We start from the raw sequence: 24,802 nt of genomic DNA on the forward strand, positions 1-24,802 counted from the left end.
ATAGGTTTTTTTGTTGTACTATACAGATAATTGTAGTGGACATAGATATATTTCGTTCGCCTCTAATAGCCTCCAAACACGTTAGCAAAGAACCTCTCAAATCTCACATTTTTAGTACTAAACATTGAAACCTGGTTCAACTATTCAAAATTAAAACAGCGACGAAAAACAAATTCTTGAATGTTCAAGATTTAAAAACAAACTTCTCAGGTTCTAAGAATGCCAGTAATGGTTTTAAAAATATGGAACGTGCAATTTCAGTTGTATGATATGAAAGTATTCACGAAAAAGTGAAAAAATTATCAATGTTACCCAGTTTTACGGTACTTCCGATTGAACTTTCCTCTCTAAATCATTAAAATGTGTTTTTTTAACCGAATCTCTCTGAGCATGAATTCAGAAATTAAAACAACGCACAGAGCTCTGAATGAGCCTATTGCTTCCTATCTCACATACACTCGGTGTTTGATGCTCGCCTTCGGGTCGGCACGCAACGAATGAAGAACAGCACCACACGGCGAGTATCTCTTTTTTGGGTCTTTCATACACACAGTGAACAGTGGTATGCAATTCTATTGAAGCAGTATGAGGTTTGCAGTGGTCCAAAAAGGCAAACAGTGTAACCTAATTCCATAGCGCCTTTCACCTTCATCCTAGCTCAATGGTGTCTTTGGAACAATTCAAAACGTTCTTAAAATTGGAGGAAATATAAGCTAAATATGCTATAACTTTGCAAGGAAAAGTTCTGGAGGTGTGTAATTTTCGACAATAATGTGTGTTTTGTATGATCCAATGCTACTTTAAAACAACGTTTTCTTGTAAAATAGAACTAACAAAGGGTGGGATAGCTCCAAATGGCCGAAACACAAACGGCCGAATTATATCAATACTAACAAAAGGCCGAAATTTCAATCGGCCGTATCACGAAAGGCCGAATTTTATTTTTAAGTGACAGTTTTTGTTATATTGCAAACTTTTAAGGCAACATCATAAATGGATTAAAAAAATAAAAACTTGCCTTAAATATGTATAACCACTAGTTTTTTCGTTAAATTTTCTGATCGCAAACCATATCCATGCGGCTCTGCCGCGTAATCGAGGGCAAGGAACCAAGGGGCTCTAAGCCGCTGCGGTGTCCGATGGCCGAATCGGGAGCGGCGGCCTCTCGCATGCAAACAACTGATCTGCTGGATTGCCCGGATTACTGAAGCATAGGGGCAATCCCCTAGTTTACGTCCGAACGAGCGGTAGCGAGTAAAGGCAGCATTTGTCCCGGACAATCGAGTTGGCCGAAGGCCACGAGTGTGTTGCAATTCTTTTGTTAGATTTTTTCAATTCCCCCGCCGTCGGAAGCGGTGGCCTCTCACATGCAAACAACTAAGTATGTTGCAATTCTTTTGTTAGTTTTTTTGATTCCATTTTTTTTATTTTTTTTATTGTATGAATCGGAATGAACGTCCATTAATTACGCAGAACAAATATAAATATTTTCGAAACTCTCTTCTTTTGTATAGATCCTTAAAATTTTTCGCATTGGATAGCCTTCCTTCCTTCTCCTCAAGCATTACGTATTTTATGGACGTTTCTTTAACACATTTTAGCTTAAGATAAGTCATATTTAAAATAGAGAAGAAAAAGTCCTGCTATAAACAATCGAATCTAAAATGATACATAATCGAGTTCGACCTATAAATCAGTCCCGTAACGTTTCGTTTACCATGATCAAAAAAAAAAAAAATCGCATCATATATTTGAAACATGTGTGTTTCATGTTATTTGTATGTTCATATGGGTGTGAATGTTGTTTTAAATGTTTGGTATAGTTAGCCAAACCAAATATTTGCCATTTTAAAAGAAAAAGAAATATTCCAGAAATTATCAAGGTGCTTTTTCTGAAAATTGAAATTTTCGTGTAAATCTATTTTAACAAAATAATAAGTTCGAATGAGAAAGGCTAGGTCTCACCGCTAGGTGCATTAATTAGGGTTTAATTCAAATCACCATCAATTTCCAATATTTTTTCGGCCTTTCGAATGATTCGGCTTTTTGTGATTCGGCCGTTTGTTATTTCGACCGTTTGAAATTCGGCCGTTTATATTTCGGCCGTTTGTAGGTAAACCCAAAGGGTAAGCACAAAAACTAAATTTTAAGTAACTTTCATATGAAGTCTTGCCTCTTTTTACCCTATACGTTCAAAAATTTCTCGAAAAATCAAGCTAAAATATGCTTATGTCTCCCAGATGGTCTCGAGGTACGATCCTGACCTAACAAGCCAGTCGTCGTAGGTTCGAGTCTCGGCTCGGGAGAGACTGTTAGTGTCAGTAGGATCGTAGCGCTAGCCCCGCAATTGTCCTGTACACTAAACAGTAGGTTGCTAAGTCTGTGTATAAATGAACAGAAGGTCAAGTTCCGAATCGGAATGTAGCACCAAGCCTTTGCTTTGCTTTCATGCTTATAACTTTGTACCCGATTAAGATAAAAATTTTGCTTGTTCAGCAAAGTTTCGTTTTTTTTATATCTCCTACAACTTTGCTAAATGAGCCATTCCTTTATGTTTAGCACAAAAAGTTATTTTTTTTAATATTTAATATAGTAGACTTTTCATAACTTTTGATAATTTGAGATTATGCGGGTCGTTCATGCAAACAATTGTTCCGAAGACACCATTAAGCTAGGATAAAAGTGCTATGCAATGAAGATCCATTTTTTTTTTTGAACCACTGCACTGTGGCTTAAATCGCGAAAAACGAGATCGTCAGCCTTTTGGGTATAAAAATACCATTTAAATGTTATAGTGTATTCGACAAAGTTTTTGGTAATCTTAGGGGCCTCTTTCGATTCAAATAAATTTTCAAATAATTCACCCAAAAGTGAGATAAAACTTTTATTTGCTTATTATTTGTCAAATCAAAACAAAGTCTTCAGCAAAGTTATAGAATGTGGGACTACTTCGGCAGGGGTTTTCTTCGTCATATATTTCTCATTAGAATGAAGCAAAAATTATGACGAAGAAAACCCCTGACGAACTAGTCCCATACCCTAGTCAATGGTGTGTAGAAAATCTCTTGAAAATCGACCGCATACAGATACACAGACATTCTTCAAATTTCTGAAAATAAAAAAATAAACAAATAACATTTTCTAATGTTCTAATTTTGTTTAAAAAAAACTGTGTATGGAACTACCTGTATGTGGTCGATTTTTATAAGATAGAACCAAAGTGTCTTCAGTTAAGTTTTTCTAAATAAGATTGTCTACAACTTTACTGAAGACTTTGTTTTGATTTGACAAACAATTCAAAAAAATAATATTTTTATCTCACTTTTAGGTTAATTAGTCAAAAATTTATTTGAATTAGAAGAGGCCCCTTAAGATCTACCAAAACTTTGTTGAAAACACTACAGCATTTAAATAGCATTTTTATACCCAAAAGGCTGACGATCACGTTTTTCGCGTTTCAAACCACTGGGCACTGTGCTACGATTGCACGGAGCGTGGAGCAGACATAGTTTGTTTACCATTTTCGCTTTACGCCATCTTGTTGTATTCTGATTTTCGTTTGTTATTTTACACGTTAGTAAATAGTGTGGTAGTCACTACACAGCTCAGTGGTCCAGGAATGCAATCTAGCGGAAAAAAATTAATAATTCCGGATCGTGTTGGTTTTTTGAGATAGTGATTTCGGCAATGTTTATTAGAATAATAAAGGAATATTTTTGCATGAAAATATTTGTACTAAACGTGTACTGAATTAGTACTAATTTTTTTTGTCTTCATTTTTTCAATTTAGAAGGATGGTTTCTTCTACAAAGTTGTTTATTAGCCAATATTATGAAAATTTTTCAAAGTCACAACTATTCAAGAATGCATCGTGTATGAGATATTGATTTTTTTGGACAAATGGACATTTTTTGTTATTTTCATTTTTTTTTCTAAGTGTACTAACAAACTTTAAGAGTTTCTAATCATAAATCCTTTAAACTTTGATCTTTGCCGCAGAATTAGGATGGCTATGGCATGTACTTTTTGAGATACATAAAAAACAACTGAATTTTTTGATTTTCTTCAAAATGTCATATCTCCATTAGCGCACGAAAGCGCAACCTGAAACTCTCAGGGCTGAAAAAGTATTAAACTAGGTGTCTGCAGACAAAATTTCAGCCCGGAACTCCTTGGAGCTTTTACTCTGTGAGTAATTTTGTAAATTCTTCAAAATTAGTAAAAAAGTGCTATTTTGTCTCCAATATTATGCCCAATGTCTTCGGAGATGTTAAAAAGAATTAAATATGAAATCTTTTGGTCTACAAATATTTAGCTTAATATTTGAAATTAACTGTTCAGGTCTCATGAAATGATTTTTTAATCAAACAGGATACAAATCAATAACATAAAGAGTTCATTGTTCAAAACTGATTTGTTCCTATTCCTCTTTATTTCTCTATACATTAAAAAAAAAACATCTTCAAAATCCAGTTCCATCTACTGTAAGATTTTGAACTTCGCTTGGAAGATCATCAATTGAATGGTCTTCTGTTGAGTGATTTAGAGAAATTATCGGATCATATATGAGTAAAAGGTATTTGAAAACATCTTCCATGTTCACTAGGCGGCTGAGTTTTCATGAGTGATATTCTCGATAATTTTTGACGGATTTATTCCGTGCATCTTGAACTTCTTCTGACATCATACCAATAGGCATAATACAATGCCTGGTGATAGATGTACCGTACATTAATAGTCTGTGAATTGTCGGTGAAAACTGGTAAAAAGAATACAACTCAATTATGCGTTATTGATTACCATCTAAAGAAGGATCCTATTTGAAAAAAAAAGCATTTCATAGGACTTTATTAGTTCATTGTAAATATTGAACTAAATATTTTTTACTTTGCAGCAAAAGAGTTCATATTTAATTCTTTTTAACATCTCCGTAGACATTGGGCATAATATTGGATACAAAATAGCACGTTAATTCCTAATTTTGTAGAAATTTACAAAATAACTCACAAAATAAAAGCTCCAAGGAGTTCCGGGTTGAAATTCTGTCTACAGATACCTAGTTTTATATTCTTTCAACCCTGAGAGTTTCAGGTTGCGCTTTTGTGCGCTAATGGAAATATGACATTTTGAAAAAAACATCGAAATTTTAGTTTTTTTAGATATCTTAAATAGGCATCCTTTTTCTGCGGCAAAGATCAAAGTTTAAAGGATTTATGATTAGAAACTCATGAAAGTTGTTAGTACACCTAGATAAAATAAAAATAAAATGAAAATAACAGTTTTTTGTCCATTAGGGTGGCTCCAAAAAACAGTTTTTTCGCTCTTTTATTTTATAATTTAGATTCGTCAGTAAAGTTATATTCAGATGACTTTTAGAACTTAGAAAGACGCATGAAGATAGTGGCTACTTAAACTTTTAAGATATATTTTACAGGTGAAAAGCCAAAAACGTTTTAATTTTCGAAATACGCCCTTTTCAAATGTATTCTCTGCATGGGGCAAATGAAAAAAAAACCTCTTCCATTTTTTATATGCAAGAGCAATTTCTGTAGTTTATTATACAAACAATTTGAAGATGAGTTATTTCCCAAAATTTAACAAAATTAGTTTGAATCTGCTTATTTTTTGGCGAAATAGTTTGGTTTTTACGGCTTAGAATTTCTATTTGGTAAAAGTAAAGAAAAGCTAATTTAAGATAACTTTTCACCAAAAATTATTTCGTTTTCTTCTATGTTGACTTCTGAAGAGAAGTTCATTAGTAAGTTCTATTATTTTAAACTAACTTAAAAAGTTTTTTCAAATGAAAATTTTTATCAGTTTCTTCAGTCAATTAGTATATCAATAAATAATATCATAACACATAGAGAAGTGGCCATACCTTGTTTTTTAGTCAGTTAAATGAGGTAAACGAGCTCGTTTGCTTCTTTGGCACAATTCAGAGAATAGCTTATGGTATTTTCACGACCATTTTATTAAACTTCGAACACTACACTTCCGTTTAACCACGTTGAATTAGCAGTGAGAAAACTATCATTCGAATGATTGCACAATTTCCAGAGCACGTGAGGTTGCACTATACGTTGACTAACGAAACCAATTAAACTGACAAATGTTCCTCTTACAATGAAAAAGTTTGCGAAATCGCGTCGTGAAACTTCCAAGGCAGTAGATCCTGTACTATATAGATGAAAACTTGATATCACATTTTCACTTAGGAAGTTACGTTTAAAAATCGGCAAATTTACCGAGTACAATATTATTCAATAAAATCGGCTTTATTATTCGGCGTGAATTGTTTTTCCATCTGTACATTATTTCGCAGATAAAAATTTTAGTTGTTTTTTTCAGCAAACTTTTAATTCAATTTAAATGTAAATCTATTTATAAACAGCAACTTCTCCATATGGCACTGAACCCACAAAAAATCGAAAACAATGCAGTGTAAACACGATGTATGCAGGAGACTATCGAAAAGTGATTATAAAATTAATTCGAGTGTTCACATGTATCACAAAGGAAGAATTTACGGGAAGCTTTCAAGAACTTTTAAAACATTATCTGACTTTCCATTTAATGATATTTTTTTTTGTTCATCTATAATTTATTTGACACGGCACAAATACAATTTAATGTTTAAAGGCGCCAATTATATCTGGTAGCTTACTTTCTAAAGTATCTTAATAACTAAAAGCAAATTTTTTATCCTCGCTGCCGACTACGAGCTGAAACTAAATGTAACTTAAAGCTATAATATTTTGCATTAAAAGCACTGGTTTACTGTATGATGGTTTTCATTGCCATAGGTAAGCACATGTTCCGTTGCTGGGCCAAGATATTACGGACTGGCATATTGGGTTGTCTCCCTCGTGCCTTGAGAGTATCGTGCGGGTCTGATTGCTGTTTCCGGATCCGGGGTCTTAACGTGTTCTTGTCGTTAGGCTGGATGCAGGCGGAAGGGAATAGGATTAAACTGGGGCGTGGATGGATTTCAGGAAAACGTATATAAGGGACATGTAGGATAGGTCACGGCTCGCCAAGACATCACGAACAGGAACAGCCGGCTGTCTACCCTTGGCCTGAAGGGAAGCTATTAATTTAGACCTGGCGTCACGGTGTACAGGGCACGACCAAACAACGTGCTCTATGTCGTGATAACCTTCACCACAGGCACAGATACCACTTTCCCCGAGCCCAACACGACGGAGATGCGCGTCAAATCTATAGTGATTGGACATAAGCCGGGACATCACGCAAATGAAATCCCGACCTACATCCAACCCCTTGAACCACGGGTTCGTCGACACCTTGGGGACTATGGAATGTAACCACCTTCCCAGTTCCCCTCTGGTCCAAGAATTTTGCCAACTGATGATCGTATTCTGACGTACAAATGAGAAAAATTCATTAAAGGCAATTGGTCTTTCATAAATTCCACCGTTTGTTGCGCCCACCTTAGCCAAAGAGTCCGCTTTCTCATTGCCCGGTATCGAGCAGTGAGAAGGGACCCACGCTAAGGTAATCTGAGTAGATTTTTCGGATAAAGCACTCAGATGTTCCCGTATTTTCCCCAGGAAATACGGAGAGTGCTTAACATTTTTCATCGATCGGAGAGCCTCAATGGAACTGAGACTGTCCGTAAAAATGAAATAATGGTCCGTGGGCATTTTTTCGATAATCCCTAGGGTGTACTGAATTGCAGCCAATTCTGCGACGTAAACAGAACCAGGATTATCAAGCTTATGGGAGACGGTTAAATTGTTATGGAAAATACCAAAGCCAGTGGACCCATCAAGAAGTGATCCGTCAGTGTAGAACATATTTTCGCAGTTGATGTTTCGATATTTATTGGAAAAAATTTTGGGGATCTGCTGCACGCGTAAATGATCCGGGATTCCACGAGTTTCTTCTATCATGGATGTATCGAAAAACACAGTAGAATCAGAAGTATTTGATAAGTCGACACGATTTGGAATATTCGAAGAAGGGTTAATATTTTGAGACATGTGATTGAAATACAATGTCATAAAACGGGTTTGAGAATTAAGTTCGATTAACCTTTCAAAATTTTCAATCACGGGACGGTTCAAGACCTCACATTTGATAAGAATGCGAGAAGACAGGCTCCAGAAGCGGTTTTTCAATGGTAGTTCTCCAGCTAAGACCTCCAAACTCATCGTATGGGTCGACTGCATGCAACCCAAGGCGATACGCAAACAACGATATTGTATTCGCTCCAGTTTGACCAAATGTGTGTTTGCTGCGGAGCGGAAGCAGAAACACCCGTACTCAATGACAGACAATATCGTTGTTTGGTAAAGCCTTATAAGGTCTCCTGGGTGGGCTCCCCACCATTGTCCGGTTATTGTACGAAGAAAATTCACTCTTTGTTGACATTTTTCCATCAGATACCTAACGTGACAACCCCAGGTGCCTTTAGAGTCGAACCAGACACCAAGACATTTGTGTACCAAAACCTGAGAAATCGTTTTACCCATTAATTGTGTTTGAAGCTGAGCAGGTTCATGCTTCCTAGAAAAAACTACTATCTCAGTCTTCTCCGTAGAGAATTCGATACCTAGCTGTAAAGCCCAAGCAGACTCATTGCCCAAGGTATCTTGCAATGGTCCTTGCAAAACGGCAGCTTTGGCTCCTGTAACAGAGATTACACTGTCGTCTGCAAGTTGTCTTATCGTGCATGAATTTGCCAGACATTCGTCATTTGCCAGACATTCGTCATTGTTGTCATTTACATAAAAGTTGTAAAGAAGGGGGCTTAAACATGAGCCCTGGGGAAGACCCATGTAGCTAATGCGAAAAGTTGCCAAATCGCCGTGCGTAAAATGCATGTGTTTTTCGGACAGCAAATTGTGCAAAAAATTGTTCAAAATTGGAGAAAATCCTTGTCGGTGAAGTTCACCCGAAAGAATGTCAATAGAAACGGAATCAAAAGCCCCCTTAATGTCCAAGAACGCAGACGCCATTTGTTCTTTGCGAGCATACGCCAGCTGAATATCTGTTGAAAGCAACGCAAGACAATCATTCGTCCCTTTGGCACGGCGGAAGCCAAATAGAGTATCTGATAGTAGACCATTTGATTCACCTCTTGGCATTGCCGGGTAGATTCTTCAACAAGTTGAATTTGATTCTATCTAACCCAGGTGCGTTATTGTTACAGGACAGGAGGGCAACTGAAAATTCTGCCATCGTAAAAGGTGATTCTATCGCGTCGTGACCCGGAGACGTATCGCGAACAAAGTTTTGCGCAGGAACAGAGTCCGTATTTAATGATATTGATAAGATTTAGTTAGGGATCCAACCCTGAAGAAAATCAGTTTTAAAAACGGAGTGATTTGAAACAACGATCATCCCAAATTACCTTCTACTTTCATAGATAAATAATTTTGCTACCCAAAACTCTTCCGAACATTTCAGAATGAGCACTGTTGAGAAAAAAAAATTTTTTTTAGTAAAACTGTTTCATGTGCCACACTGTTTCACGTTGAAAAGGTTTAATTTATTTTTTTTTTCAAGTTGTTATCATGTAAAATTGATTTTTTTCAGAAACTTCAAAACTTGTAGTGTGTTGAATTGGAGCATTGATCATTTTTGGATATTAAGGAAGAACAATTTTTTAAACTTTTGGAAATTACTAACTTTTTATCTCGAAAACTACAGTGACGAAGGATATCAACGAAACAAAAATAATGCTCAATGAAGACAAACCTTTTCGAAACTGTTTTCTACCAGTTTATCTAACAAAATTTATGAATATCAAAATAACATCAAAATTGGAACTTAACATATTTCTGAAAAAAAAATCGTATTGACAGTAGGAAAAATTGATAGAGAATAAAAATGAAAGACTAACATTTAGTATTGATAATTATACAACATAAATGATGAAAATAAAAAAAAAATTAAACCAGAAAAAATCTGTTGATCCTCTACCGCAGCAAAACCCGCATCGCATCTCCATTTCACTGGTATGTAAATATTCGTTCCATTAAATTATAATGTTCAAAACATCATTCCGAGGGTAAGCTTTCCGAACCCTCAAACGATCTTTTCATTTCAATATATTATTGTCCTTTCGCTTTCAAGTATCACACCAACCCATTACAAATGCGAGCACAATGCAAACATTTGTTATTTCACCAGTCCAGATCAACCCCCAGAAAGGTCACCCAGTACAAGAGGTCATACCTGTAAACAATTACGTACGTACCCTCTCACGGCGGAAGGGACAAACCTGGAACGATAACAATTTGAAAAAACACACATCGCCTAGCAAACTGCTGGTAAAAGAATCCCCATAATCTAGCGAATATAAACTTTTCACATTCCTGGGCCCACACCAACAGAGAGCAACATTAACCCGTACAAAACGTCACACATTCCCCGCCAAAGCTGATTTAACTTGCTATTTATACTCCTGCAACACGGTCTTCGGGGGAATCCGGGAGTTTTCCTCTACAAAGGACAAAACCCCTCGACCTTTCCAAGGGGAAAGTAGAAATAGATAATCATAAAAGAACTTGCAGGGCTCAAAACTTTCACCCGAAAACAATAACCGTAACACCAATAAGCGGGCAACGGTTTCTGGCTTTTATTTTCTTTTTATAGCTTTTGTGTAGGTACCTTTTTTCTTGCTGGCTGTTGAAATCGACAACGACGAAGTTGTTCGTCAATTTATCCGATATCGGGTTCAATGTCTCCCGGTCACAATGACACCTGCAGTCCGGGTCGGTGGGCCAGTGGAGAAGTCAAGAAAAGTAATTAACTGGTGTGACGACGTACCTGGCGAACAAAAAACTATTTCACTGAGATGCTAACTTTCTCTTTCAAATCGTCACGAGTGAGGATTTCTTGTTTTATTTTTTCGGTTCTGTGATGCTTTAATTATTTTAAGGTTGGAAATTTACCACCTACACTTTTAATACACTTCTTAATTAGTAGAAACACAGCTACATAAAATGACCCATTTGCATAATTTTTAGCCTTACCTAATTATGAGCGAGTTTTCTTTACTTCAACTTTTTTCACTTCGAGATTTTTGAACTTAGCAAACTGCAACTCGGGGGAAACTTTTTCCTATTGTACAGAGGAAACTTTAACTTCGTTATATCAGAGCTTTTTCTTCTCGTTCAATTCTACTCTGAATATACAGCCATAGGAAACATCAGTGACGCGCTTTGCATTCTTACAAACTTCTTTGGTCTTTACGGATTCCGTACGCTTAGGAAAGTTCGTCGTTCACCGTCGTCACCAACGGATGAGATGCACAGCTGCGGAAGTAACCGACTACGAAACACTTCCTCCCACTCTCCTTGCTTCGAACACTGAACACTGTCAATAATTAGTAGTGAAAAAGAAAATCACAGTGTAGCGAGTTACAATCGGGTAGCAATTTTTTTCCTTCACTGCCCTACGTGAAACTGCATAATCGAGCTGGCCTTTACAAAAGGACAAGGATCCGATTGTTTGCTGGTTAAACAGTAGAATCTACACTAGTAAAAGGAGTAAAAAGAGAAAAAAAAAGAAAACAAATAAGGTTAGTGAGCCGGAAAATTCAACGAAACAGTTTTAATTAAAAATTCAAACTTGCTCTCCCCGAAGCGAGCCCGAATGCAAGCCCAACTGAGGCAGAGCGAAATTAATTATGCTGCAAGGGATGAACGATAAAATTCACAACTTGCCTGTGCCCGTAAATTAAATGTGTATGCATTTTCTGGTGCGAGAGTTAGACAGATCAGAGGTTTTATGTGCTGGTATAATATTTATGCGTGCCAAGTTATACGCAGGAGTTTACACAGTTTCTGTAAGTATCGAAATAGTATTCAATTATAAGTGCAGCAGTTGTCATTACGGTCGTTAATTTGTGTGTTTGACAGACCGTAGGACATATTTAATTTGGGAATGAAGCATATTACAGATTTAAAAAAGAGTACATTTTATGGTGTATTTCCATGCGAAACATATAAATGAAAAAACACGATGAAAATAAATTTTTTGTTTACTTTTGACCAGAGAAAACACACAACTTTTCCCACAGGTATCTGGAGCAACACTCTTGACTCGAGGATTATACTAGTCGACCAAAGCGAAAACCAATTTTGTTCTAAAGATCAAATTGAAAAAAAAATGAAGTTTTTAGCTTTTTAACCGTCTCTATGAAATTTTGTGCCCCTAACAAGCTCGAAAGTATATCGAAAGGCCGCAGAGTTTTTGCTCGTAGGCTTCGTCATTTATACGTTTGCTTACGGGAAAACTTCATTTAAGTCTCTGAAGACTTTGAGCACTTCCAACTTGGCTAGGAGCACCAATATTCACAAGAACGGTTGGAGAACTATATTCTTTTTTTTTCATCGCTGTAAATTACTGTTAAGGTATATAACACCCTTATATTTTCTATTGTGAAAATGACAAAAACGTTGTGTTTTATTGTATAGACAATGATATTTGATATGATATTTATGTAATTACAATAAAAAACCTAGTTAAAGTATAGTATAACTATGTGAAATAAAAGCAATTTATGAGAATTTTTTGGAGTAATTTTGTTTCGGGAAGCGTCTCATGGTCGAAAACTATAAACCCCAAAGACACGGTATTATCTTTTGAGAAATTTCTTTAATGCAATATGTTATTTTATAATAATTTTTATTACTTTTTATTACTTTTTTTTGTTTAACTAGTTATTCTCGGGTTATTTGAAATAATTAAAATTACATATCTTCCATACGGTTGCATGAATTTGGTGTATGCCCAACAATGAGTTTTCCGACTGGCTTGTTTCTGAGACAATCACACACAATGATCAGTTGACGTTATAATGCTGCAAATTCTTACAATGTTACCAGTTATCACTCGTTTGTTTGCTAATGCGTAATTTTATTTTAGTACTGAGATTGATAGATGTATGTTTAAAGGTACTGAGTTTTTTAAATAGATGACGCCCGACCAATTCATTGTGGGTTCTTACAAACATTAGTGCTAACGATTTTTAACTTTATCTGCTGAAAAGTTTACGAGACACTCAAATTTTTCAATTCAAATTTGTACGTAATGAATGTAAGAAAATACATTTATCAATTTATCACGGGAAACACGTTTAGGGCATAAATATACAAGACCTAGATTCAACAAAGAAATTCTGATTTTGTGACAGAAAAAATACGGCACAACAACAATGGCGTAGCCAAGGGAGGAGGGGGGAGGTTAGAGTTCAAACTCTTACCAGAGCATTTCATCTTAAATTTGTTCTGATGTTACAGTCCTGCATTTCTTTTTTGTTAGGGTGCTAAAGGAATGTATGGGAGAATTTTTTCCTTCGAATTTCGTTTAGCAGTAGGGTTCAGAAGCTTCGCCTTCTTTAAAAATATCCTCAACCCAATCAGACTTCGGGATGTGGAGCCTTAAAGCGGTCAAAGGTTCATTTTTTGACCGATGGAAAAATGCACAAAATGTCTAAAAAATTCATAAAACTTCAAGATGTCTATTAAAAAAAATTGATATCAAAAATTTCAACTATTATTTCACTGCAATGTGGCCGTCATTGTTTCTCCCGCGAAACAAGGTGTCTAGTATCAACACTTTATTCCAGGGAAGGAATATCGAGAAAATATACTATCTCAGACTACGCAACAGAAGGCTGCTTCGAATGTCTGTTTGTGGGAATGGAATTTTTTTACTATACCTGGTTCTTGGAAAGAAGCTGAGTCGTTCATCAAGATATACCATATGGGTGAAGACGCGGTGCTCTGACCGGATCTGACGTCGGCCCACTGTTCGAGGCGATCTTTGGAGATGATAAAGCGGCTGCACTTCATCGAGAATTCCTGGGTAAACCCGAAGTGTAGGATCTACTCCAACAATTTTGTCGCGCAAACTGAGGACAAATTGATAAATAAAACGAAGAAAGAGCTTGAGCTTGGGCTTGAGGTTGAACGACCGCATATTTCGTAGTTGCTCCTCCGTGATCGATCTGAGCTAGTGAAGTTGCACAAAGGACCACGTAAAAAAAATGGCTACTTGGGATTAGTTTGCCATCTAAAATGTATAACATTTCAGTAGCTACCGCTTTGTATAGATCGATAACGGCGCCGGCCACGTCCTTACGATCGTTAGGGTAAGAAAGGATATTGTAAAAAAGAAAGTGTAACAGCCGTCGGAGACCGAGTTTACCTCTGCGTCTCCACGACTGTGACGGAAAGGAAAGGTTGTATCACTGCGGTAAGTGACGAAATCAAACTATGTTGCGCGCGAAGTTAGCTCATTACGAAGACGAATGAGGTATCTTTAATGTAAGTCACTGCGAATATATACGAGCGGCGTGCGTCAATAATCCACCAGCCGATGAATCCAAATGTTTACATATTCGTTTATGTCCAATCCGAATGTTCTCTAGAAAGCAAACGCACTCCGGCAAGTGCGATTTTTTGAGAGTAGTTTTTAAATCAATCACGATAGTTATCAACCGAACTCGATTTCCGACACGCTTCCATAACGTAAGTAACAAACAAGCAATTTTCGACTGAACGGTCATACCAAGACTAAGCATATCCTTGCATCTCTACTCTCGACGGAGAGAAAGGTTCGGGTTATTATGTCTCGTTGCAAGTGAGAGAATCGAATGATGATGCGCGCGAGGCTCGCGTATTACGAACACGAACGGTGTGTTTATTCCTTTTTAACCCCGCGATTCTTTATAAATGACGCGCGTGTAGATCATTAATAATTATACGAAGCATCTACGTATTTAAATAAATGTCTATTACCAAATTCGAATACCTGCAAGAAAGCAAACGCTCTGCAGAAAATGCGGTTCTTGAAAAGGTGTACATCGCATATAATCCTGATAATTAGGGGCCATCCACATACCACGTAGACAGTTTTTTAACGATTTTAACACCCCCATATAAATTCTAAGAATTTTGTATGGACCGTGGACATCACACAGACCCCCCCCCCCTCCAAAACTGTCTACGTGGTATGTGGATGGCTCCTTATTGCGAGTAATTGCGATATTTGTGGCGATCAATTACGATGTTTTTCGCGATTAACTATTTACGATAATTATCGAACGAATGAAACCATCTCTGAATCGCAATGTGCTGGTATGGAACTAACGGGCGGACATTCTTCGAATAAATGATTTGGTACACGTCGGAAGTTACAACACACCGAAAATTTATAGATGAGCGAAGCTCACCCGGGCCGAAGACACGTTTACCTAGGAGCATTAGGCACGACCGGTCTATTCTCTCTTACCGATGCCTACGCGCGGAGCGACGGTATTTCGCGCCGATTATCTCTTGCTTTTCGAATAATTAAGCGAAGATACCTACTGAGTATAAAAACTGGCGAAATTTCATGCATTCATAGCTACAAAATTTATGGAAATGCAAATATGCATATCGAACAACCCCGAGTTCTAACTAGATTTACAAAATGCCAAAACAATCGCAATCAAAATTTAGTTGCCACGCTGACCGACGAGATTTCAACATAATTAAAGCAATAATTCCGTGTTTCAATAATTGTTCAAAAGCTAGACAAATCATAAATCAAGGGCATAAAACTGGGCAACATGTTCGTAACCGTCCGGTCGGGGCGCGAACGATGAATTTCTAAATTATATTGTAATGCTACCAATTCCGTGTTGTGAAAGCTAGCGTTTTCAAAGTTTCAAAACATCTCTTCTATTGCATTAATTCTTTTTATTCGAGCATAACTTTAGCAAACGAAAGGACTCCACAAAACCCGGTTATAACAAATCTCCAAATACTGTATGTAATGCAACCAGATATGCATCTACCAAAAACAAAAATAAATAAATAAATAAATGAAAAGACCCTCAACACATACTCCAAGCGATCACGCAAGAGAACTTCAAAAACGGCCTATTCGCTTGGCCACCACCGTTTGAATCGAACGAAAAAAGGATGTGTGCATCATCATGAATCATTACGAGCTTGAATAGAACCAACGGCTGGGCAGTCGTCGAATAAATGATTTGGTACACCTCGGAAGTTACAACACACCGAAAAACTATAGTTGAGTAAAGCTCACCGGGCCGAAGACACGTTTACCCCGGAGCATTATGCACGACCTCTCTATTCCCTCTTACTGACGCATGCGCGCAGGGACATGGTGTTTCGCACCGATTGCCACTTACTCCTCGAATAATAAAGCTAAGATACCTACTAAGTATAAACTGATAAATAAAACGAAAAAGAACTCAAAAACATGCCTACACGCATGTTTTCGTTCGCCACGTCAATTGCTCCGGTTGAACCTGTTACAATTACCTTCCATGGAAAATTTCCCAAACTTAGTTATCTGTCTTAGTTGTTTTTTGTGACCGTTTGAAAAAAGCCCATTATTTTTACTCGGCCAAAAAAGTAAAGCTTTACCCGCTTTGAGGCACGATGTCCGGATTGTTTTTATTTCACATATGACGAGCTCCGGTTATCCGATGGCAAAGGCTAAGTTAATCTTTTAGACCTTTGCTCTTTAGGTCATGTATACTAGACTGTCCCAAAAAAAATCGATGTTAAAAAAGTCAAGGTGCTTAGCCCTAAATTGAAAGATAATGTTATTTATAGCATTTTGTAGAAAATTTCGACTTTCTAAAAAAAAATTTTCAGGGTGCCCAAACGTGATTTATGAAAAAATGACTTTTTAAACTACAAACCCTTTCTTTTGCACTTTTTTCAAACCTTTTCGATTCCCAAATTTTTCCATATAATTTTTTTATTTTTGTGGGGTCGTTTTTGAATAACTTTCATGGTTGAGTTCAGCATTGCATTGAGTTATTTGACTCCCAGAGCCCATTGAACATCACAGAAAAAAAAATTCTCATATTTTTAGAAAAAAACCCTTCAAAACACAAATAAGAAAATATTTGATCAAGAACTGAAATTTTCATTGCAAAGCGGGATTTATGATGAAAATTTACACGAAAAAAGATCCTTGATATCTTATCGGGGGACTGAGATATTGGCATTTTTATATGTGATGGAAAACTATGCATTTTAACATATATGTTAAATAACTGTTTTATTTTGATAGATAAAAATAATAATGTTCAGAAAACAAATGCATTTTTAAATGGCTGATAACTTAGTAGAAGGTTTAAAAATTCGGAAAAATCTGCGAAAAAAGTTAGAACAACGAAAATTCTGATTTTGAGTACCGTCTAATAGAAAACTTAACTTAAAACTTAACTTATTAAGTTGCTCGTAATATGTAAGAGATAGAAACATGATGTCTTCAGTAAAGTTTATTGTTTTAAGATAACCTAAAACTTTGTCGAAGACACCTTGCGTCTATCTTGTTTTGATTAAAAAGTAAATTTTCTATTTCACTCATTGGTGGATTGATCACCCATTTTTCTACATTAAAAATTTTTTTTAAATATCCTGAAACTTCTCCGAACATACAAATGGTTAAAAAATTAAATAAATAGGGGTCCTGCTCCATTATTCATCACAGCCTATATGTTAATCATATTCAACATGAAAACACAATTGAAAACAGAAAAAACGCATATTTTCTTCTTAGACCTATCTGCTAATCCATGAATGAATCCTTCTTAGTTCACTTTAGATTCCTCATAAAGTATAATCCTCAGAAACTCACTTGAAAGCTCTAAATTTGATATTATAGTCAGGCATCTTTACTCGAAAACTCATTTAATTCAATCACCTACCTCAGAAAATAAAATCCGAGCATTAATCTTTGCAATGTTCACCTCAAGTTTCCAAAAACAAGCTTGAATTAGCAGAAATATATGAGATAAATTTCTACAATTCCTGAATTTCAACTGTATGTATTTTCATCTGTCAAAAGTTGTCATATCAGTTTCTGTTAATACGAAAAAATCATACTGAAAAAGTTGAATTATTCTGACATAATTGACACAGATCGACAGCCCTGCAGTGGTTACCTAGGTTATCAATTTTGCACGTAAACAACTACCGTGGATATCAAGGTAACCTACTACGACGGGCTGCGACTACGTTCATTCATGATAATGTTATTCATTCATGATTAACAGTGTGATGAATATGGGGGTGTCGTGAGATGAATAATTGAATTCAAGTTTTGAGATGGATATAGAAGCGTTGTGAAAAATGGTTTGTTTTACAAAATTCAGGATAAATATAGCTAATTTTACTAAATAAAATAGTGCTGAACGATTCCATAAGAGCACGTAAGCATATTTAGTTTATTTGTTCAATGACTTTGTGAAAATTTGGTGTTTAATCCGTGCATTCTTCGTGAATATCGGCTTAATGAGATGAATAATGGAGCAGTTCCCCTAGCACAAAATGGCAAAAGATGCCATTTTGTGTTTGTTCGGGCGAAATACCGAACTATAATGATCATAATATTAAAACACAATTTGTTCTTACTATTAAACATTTACCTAATATCAATATAAGCTATCTACCCTGAATCGAACCGGTTGTTCTAAAATATATTACATTAGAGAGAAGAGCACAAAATAAATGCATATGAGAATGAAGGAGACACACTGATATACTACACATTATAGCAAGAAACAAACACCACATCAAAAGTTATAACATACAACGTTTAATTTAGTACGCATTGATCACTCTAAGAATATAGTTCTAGTTCACTATCGCTGCGGTTTTATTTCTTTGATTCCGAGTCCAATTCCACTCCAAGGCTGGTCGTGTGGAAATTACTGATCCATCTCCTTGGACAGAACAACGGTTCTGGAAGCCCGATTTCGTTAGACCAGTTAGTGTCCGCGAAAGACGGGAGTGAAAACCTCCACAACGACTGTGAGTTTGGGCGGCTATCATTGGCAGAGACCGCGTGTCGTCAAGCAATCCTTCGTTAACCGGCATTTAATGTTTCGATAATTAATAGTGTTATTTGTTTGATTCTTTGGAATACGTTTTATTTTTGAGAAGCTATTGAAAAATGCTATTTTGGGAAGGTATTAATGATTACAAATATTTTCAGGGCCAAAACAGTTTGCAGGCTGCAGCCTACATCTGGTCGACTTGGCGCGAAATTCGGCAATAAACAAATGCATCTTCCTGCATTTCTGGAAATACAATAACGTTTGAGATCAGGCGTCGTACACAAATTACGTAACGCTAAAAAACTGGATATCAGACCCCTCTCTCTTATGTAACAATTAGTAACATTCGATATGATTCCCCTCTTAAAATTACGTAATGCTGAACAACCTGCCCCCTATCAAACTTTCACTATCCCCCTCCCCTATTCTTAACAATAAGTGACGTAGACTTTTTTTGTTCAAAAGCATATTTTACATATGCTAAATATCACACAATTCACAGTCGTAAGTCGTCCAAAAAATACTGATAGATCATTTTTGTGGAAAATAAACCAAGGAATCCAGATTAAATACCATTTTTGAGCGGAAGTGTTGTCAGATTGATCTTCTTTCATTGTTATTTTTGATTTAGAGGCCATCCACATACCACGTGGACAGCTTTGGGGGGGAGAGGGGGGGTTTGCTAATGTCCACGGCCCATACCATGTTTTTAGAATTTATATGGACAGTTGTCCACGGAGGGGGAGGGGGGGGGGGTTAAAATCGTTAAAAACTGTCCACGTGGTATGTGGATGGCCCTTACCTGAAACTTTGCACAAATGTTCCTATGGACTAAAGATGTCATTTTGTGGTATTTTTTTTTTAAATAACGATAAATTTTTGAGAATAAAAAAATAAAATTGGTTGATTTATATATTTTTAGAGCCAGAGCGGTTTGATCGGAATGATGTCTTCGGCAAAGTTGTAGATAGTAACTTTGTCCTTTTAGACAAAGTATAAGCGGAGGAACAAAAATCACTCAAAAAATAAACATAAAATATTAGAAATCAGAAAACCTTCATTTCAAAATCTGTTTTATTTGTGTGAAATTGGAAAAATAAAAAATAAAATAAATTTTTCTTTTTTTAAGTACAAAATTATAATATAATTTGATCGGAGACACTATTTTGATAAATAAAACAGGTTTGGCACCAAAAAATATGTTCATCATTCGCACTCGGCTCAGGAAATTCTTACAAAGTTGGATACCCGTTAGCACAAAGAACTTTAACCCTCCAGTGCCCAGTGCCACCTTTAGAAACGCTTCATTTGAACCTCTAAAAAAGATTAATAGTGATTTTACCGAGGCCGTCTGAAAAATAACTTGAGCACTAGAGGGTTAAGCCCGAATACACACACGGCGTGACAACGCCTTCCTGACGAAAATTGTCAGTACCTTCTTGAAACCTTCCAATGTGCCTCCGAACATCTACCACCTTCCACTACACGGAAGACAAAATCGCGCCGTTTTGAGTTCTGCCGTGTGCACACCTTCTTATCGTTCTGGCTTCCAATTTATGTTTATCTATATTTGTTGTAGGAAAAAATATAACAACATAGGTACCTATCGGTCAAAATTCGAATCACCAGTAGGCGAGAAATGCGAAAGTCGAAAAATCGTGATCGTTTTAGATTTGACTGTGAAATATTGATTCTATGTATCCAGTGCACAGTGGTCCAGGAATGCAATCTAGCGGAACAAAATTATTAACTCCCGATCGTGTTGGTTTTTTGAGATAGTGTTTTCGGCAATGTTCATGAGAATCATCAAGGAATATTTTTGTATGAAAAAAATTGTACTAAGCGTGTGCTAAACTAGTACAAAATTTTTTTTTCTTCATTTTTTAATTCAGAAGGATTTCACTATCTCAAAAACTACAGGCCATAGCCATCCTAATTCTGCGGTAAAGTTCAAGGTTTAAAAGATTTATAATTAGAAACTCAGTGAGTTCGTTAGTGCTCTTCAAAAAATCAAAAAAAAAATATTTTTTTGTCTATTTTGTCCAAAAAATATAATATTTCATACACTTTGGTTTTCTTGAATAGTTGTGACTTTGGAAAAGTTTCATATTATTGGCTTATATACAACTTTGTAAAAGAAACCATTCTTCTAAATTGAAAAACTGAAGAAAAAAAAAGTACTAGTTTAGTACACGTTTAGTACAAATATTTTCATACAAAAATATTCCTTGATGATTCTCATGAATATTGCTGAAAACACTATCCCAAAAAACCAACACGATCGGTAGATATTAATTTTGTTTCGCTAGATTGCATTCCTGGACCACTGTGCAGTGTCTTCAGCAAATTTATTCCATGAAAAAAAATCTTTTTTCTGACGATTACGGCTTAATGATCAATCCCTCTAACAGTTAGATATAAAATTTATTTTTTCTAACTTTTAAAGTATCAAATTACTTTCTTCAGCAAGACATTGGGTACATAAAATCAATGTTTCACCGTCAAATCAGTATTCGGGCCTTTACACAGACATATAAATCGCTGAAATCTGACATTGAATGGCTTGATTTTGCTAAGATTCAGGATAAAACGATGACTCAAAATCTGTGCACACACAGTACAGATTTTTTAATAAATACTATAAATTAACATATTTTTTCTAAGCTTATAGAATATTGGCTTTGACCTTGGTGTTAAGCACATTTATATTTCCAGTACCGTTGTTTATTTAAAACCCTGTCAGTTTAACTCTCCACATCTTCTTGCATTCACATTTTCGTGTTGTTTCACTATTCCTCTTGTTGTTCAGATCTGGTTTGTTTAATCTCATAGTTTCCATAAATCACTCAAAAAATTACATTTTTTATCATTTTTTATTACAAATAACTATTCATCAAAAATGACTTTAGGATATCTCAAAGACAACAGGAAACCTAATTGTTTGTACAGATATTTGTACTAAATTCTGCCAAGCGGTACAAATGGTTAGTTTTTTCAAAACTTCATGAAGTAAGAGGATTCGCATTTCCATTAACTAGAGATGTGTAATGATAGTTTTTTCCTTTGTTTTTATCGATCATCTACATCATGTGAATTTCAGCGGATTTTGTTTGAAATTATTTAAAATTATTTTCCTTAATTGCTGAAAACATTGGAATGAAAATTTATAAACCGCCTTCCGTTCAACCGGAGAATTATTTTTTCTCATTCTTTTTAATTGTCAAGATGGCGGCCAAACTATAAAAACTGTTCAAGAAATACTCATCGGACTCGATCCTACGATGTTTTAGAATAATATTCTATGACTGATAACCGAGTCCTTTGGATAAACGAACCGTTTATTTATTTTTATTCATTATCTCTTATCGAGAGGTTAGAGAAAGTATGTTTCCTCTCTTAATTTCGTTCTTTATCTCTACAAATATTTAGTTAAATATAAATACACTCTAACGTTCAGTCGCAGCTCGTTGAACTTTGTGGTATATACTGTCACATATTCTTAACAACCTTCCCACCTTTCATGACCAGGGAAATAAAAGCACGTTAAACCAAATTTATTCTACTATTTGTTTAGCAATATCATCGCATAGCATATTTGGTCGCCCGTGTGTTGCCCACGATTGACCAGAATCAGCTGAAATTGTACAAAGAACCGTCAAAATGGTGCCTAGGAGTAGCAAGCCATTAAAATTTATTCTACTATTCAAAAAAAATTTAAATATTACACAAAAAAAAATTTCAAAGTTTCACGAAATTACTATTTGTTTAAGTTCATATTTCGCCCTGAAAATGGAAGTTTTGTAAGCAATCTCAATGGAAAGATTTCTTCAATCGAGTGAGCTATGTACGAATCTAATGAATCCGAAGATATTTTAAAACTTCTTTTTGAGATATCTCGACCAGTTTTTAAATAAAAAGAGATAATCTACTATTTTAACTATTTTTTTTTTCTGAACAAAATATATATTGCATTTTAAAAATAACAATTATGTATGTTAACGTTAACGGTTAACGTTAATTTTAAGGAAAAAATAGTGTTGGCTTCAATACACGATGAATAACTTCGATTTCAAAAGGTAAAACGCCAGCTCCCAGCGTTCTTAAACCACATCCAATGTTATTCTTTGAACTATGTTAATTATTAATGCAGCTTCAAAACTAACTATAATGTGAATGGAGTAAATAAAACGAGTTTAAACGATCCCCACTGGAAGAAGCTCTGATTCTTTAATCGAAAGATTTCACATTCAAATTTCCACATTGATTGCCTCGAAGTATTCTAGCAAATCAAAACCCTCCATTCTATTTAAAGCGTGCTGGACTATTTGAGTCGAAAACAATTGCCGCAATTAAACTAACGTCTCGTTTAACGAATTTATTCACACGCGTTCCATCGATAAATGCCGGTTTAGAGTCACTAAATATTTTAGCAGTTCCATTCCTCAGCTGCCCAATTAAAAAGCGCGTCAGTGCCTATAAAAAGATCTAAACATATGTTCCAATTCCAAACTAACCGCTTTTTTTTCTCTTGCTCGGGAAGAAACGATGTCCCGAATGTTGTTGGCAGCCGCTGCTCTCGAATTTGATGGTGTTTTCTTTGCACTGTGATGGAATATTGCTGCTCCTCCCTCGGATCTTTCCTATATGTTATATTAATTATAATTATATTTGCGCTTCTTCGTCTTTTTCTGGGCTGTTTGAAATTCACTTCATGCGCGCACACACATACACTGGCCTATCACTTTTTTCGTGATCTTCCACGGGTAAAAATAGATTGTTATTTCACACTAAAACACACGGATTCGAAACTTGTCACCAATGATGAAACCCTTCGGGAAATCTATTCTCTTCCAATGTGGTTCACAGTTTTTTCTTTCTTTCGATAAAACTTTGATAAACTGCTTTTAATCCTGTTTTTGAACAGGCGCTACCGGTGGAATACAGATTGGCTCACACATTCCTTGCCGCAAGGTTTCCTCAGGGGTTAATCACTTAATTTATCAAATCACCTTCACTTTCAACTAAGAGGGTATTTTCCCCTCTGACTGTTGGCACCCACACCTAAAACAATGGCATTCGTAAAACAACCCATTGATCTTCCACGTCTCTTGAGGAACGGCGGTTGAGGGGTCGTTTTCCGCCGCAGTCACTTTCGTATATAGTGACAAAAAGTGGCAACACCAAGCCGAAAATAACAATCAACACTTGTTTATACACATTTTTCCCACATCTTCCTCATCTTCTTAATGACTCCAAGAACCGCTCGGCTTGAATTGACGAACACGACAGACTGTACGGGATCGTGGTAAACTAACCTACAGTTTACCATCTCCCCCCGGAAGAAATGCACTGCCCAGCTTCCTCGATTTTAGCCGGTATTTCGGGTGTCGTCCCTCAGCATACTGAAAGGTCGAATTCCGCGCTGCCAACGCGACCACAGACAACGTGTGCACTAGTGCTTCTTTTGGCGCCTGGCCATGCGTACGACAGTCGACCGCGTGTCTTATCGCGCGATTAGCGTAGACCGTACTGAAGAATGCAACGCGGAACGACAGTGCCAAGACCTACCCGACCAATCTACCATGCGGAGCATGCACGCAAGCCGACATTCGAAACTTCACTAGATTATAACAAAACGTCGGTGCCAAGCAAGCTGCTGCCGGATGAACGCACGACTCCACCATTGAGTGACCGTGGAAGCGGCGTGAACGCTTTTGGCGCGCTTGCAAAGTCCCACGGTGGTGGTACGTAACAACCTGTGGCTGCCGTGCCGGCTTCCCGCGACAACGCCAAAGGTGCGCATGTCGAGTGCCAAAAACAAACTGAACACTCACTCAGTCACTCAGATCCGGTTGGTTCAGGTGGCGGCACCAGATGTGTAGGATTTTTTAATGGAAAACTTCTGTTCCCACTTTGGCAATGAAGCAACGCGACGCCGATCGTCTATCTAATGGAACT

At 36.4% G+C, this 24,802-nt stretch overlaps 1 protein-coding gene across 7 annotated transcripts in view; it reads right to left on the bottom strand.

The window, feature by feature from the left end:
* LOC129726828 (FMRFamide receptor) overlaps nucleotides 1-24,448 on the bottom strand; it is a 274,529-nt gene extending 250,081 nt beyond the window's left edge. For 2 of the 7 annotated variants that reach the window (XM_055683965.1, XM_055683967.1), the window contains exons 1-2: nucleotides 23,359-24,448; nucleotides 11,004-11,502 (exon numbers count right to left, since the gene is read on the bottom strand). The gene's annotated coding sequence lies outside the window, so the exon portion shown is untranslated. Of the gene's footprint in view, nucleotides 1-10,638; nucleotides 11,508-23,358 lie in introns of all 7 variants that reach the window. The other 5 variants (XM_055683961.1, XM_055683962.1, XM_055683963.1 and 2 more) reach the window with 4 other exon arrangements.
* Between the last annotated feature and the right edge of the window lie 354 nt (nucleotides 24,449-24,802).

Source organism: Wyeomyia smithii, chromosome 3, assembly GCF_029784165.1.
Source record: "Wyeomyia smithii strain HCP4-BCI-WySm-NY-G18 chromosome 3, ASM2978416v1, whole genome shotgun sequence".
Taxonomy (NCBI): Eukaryota; Metazoa; Arthropoda; class Insecta; order Diptera; family Culicidae; genus Wyeomyia; species Wyeomyia smithii.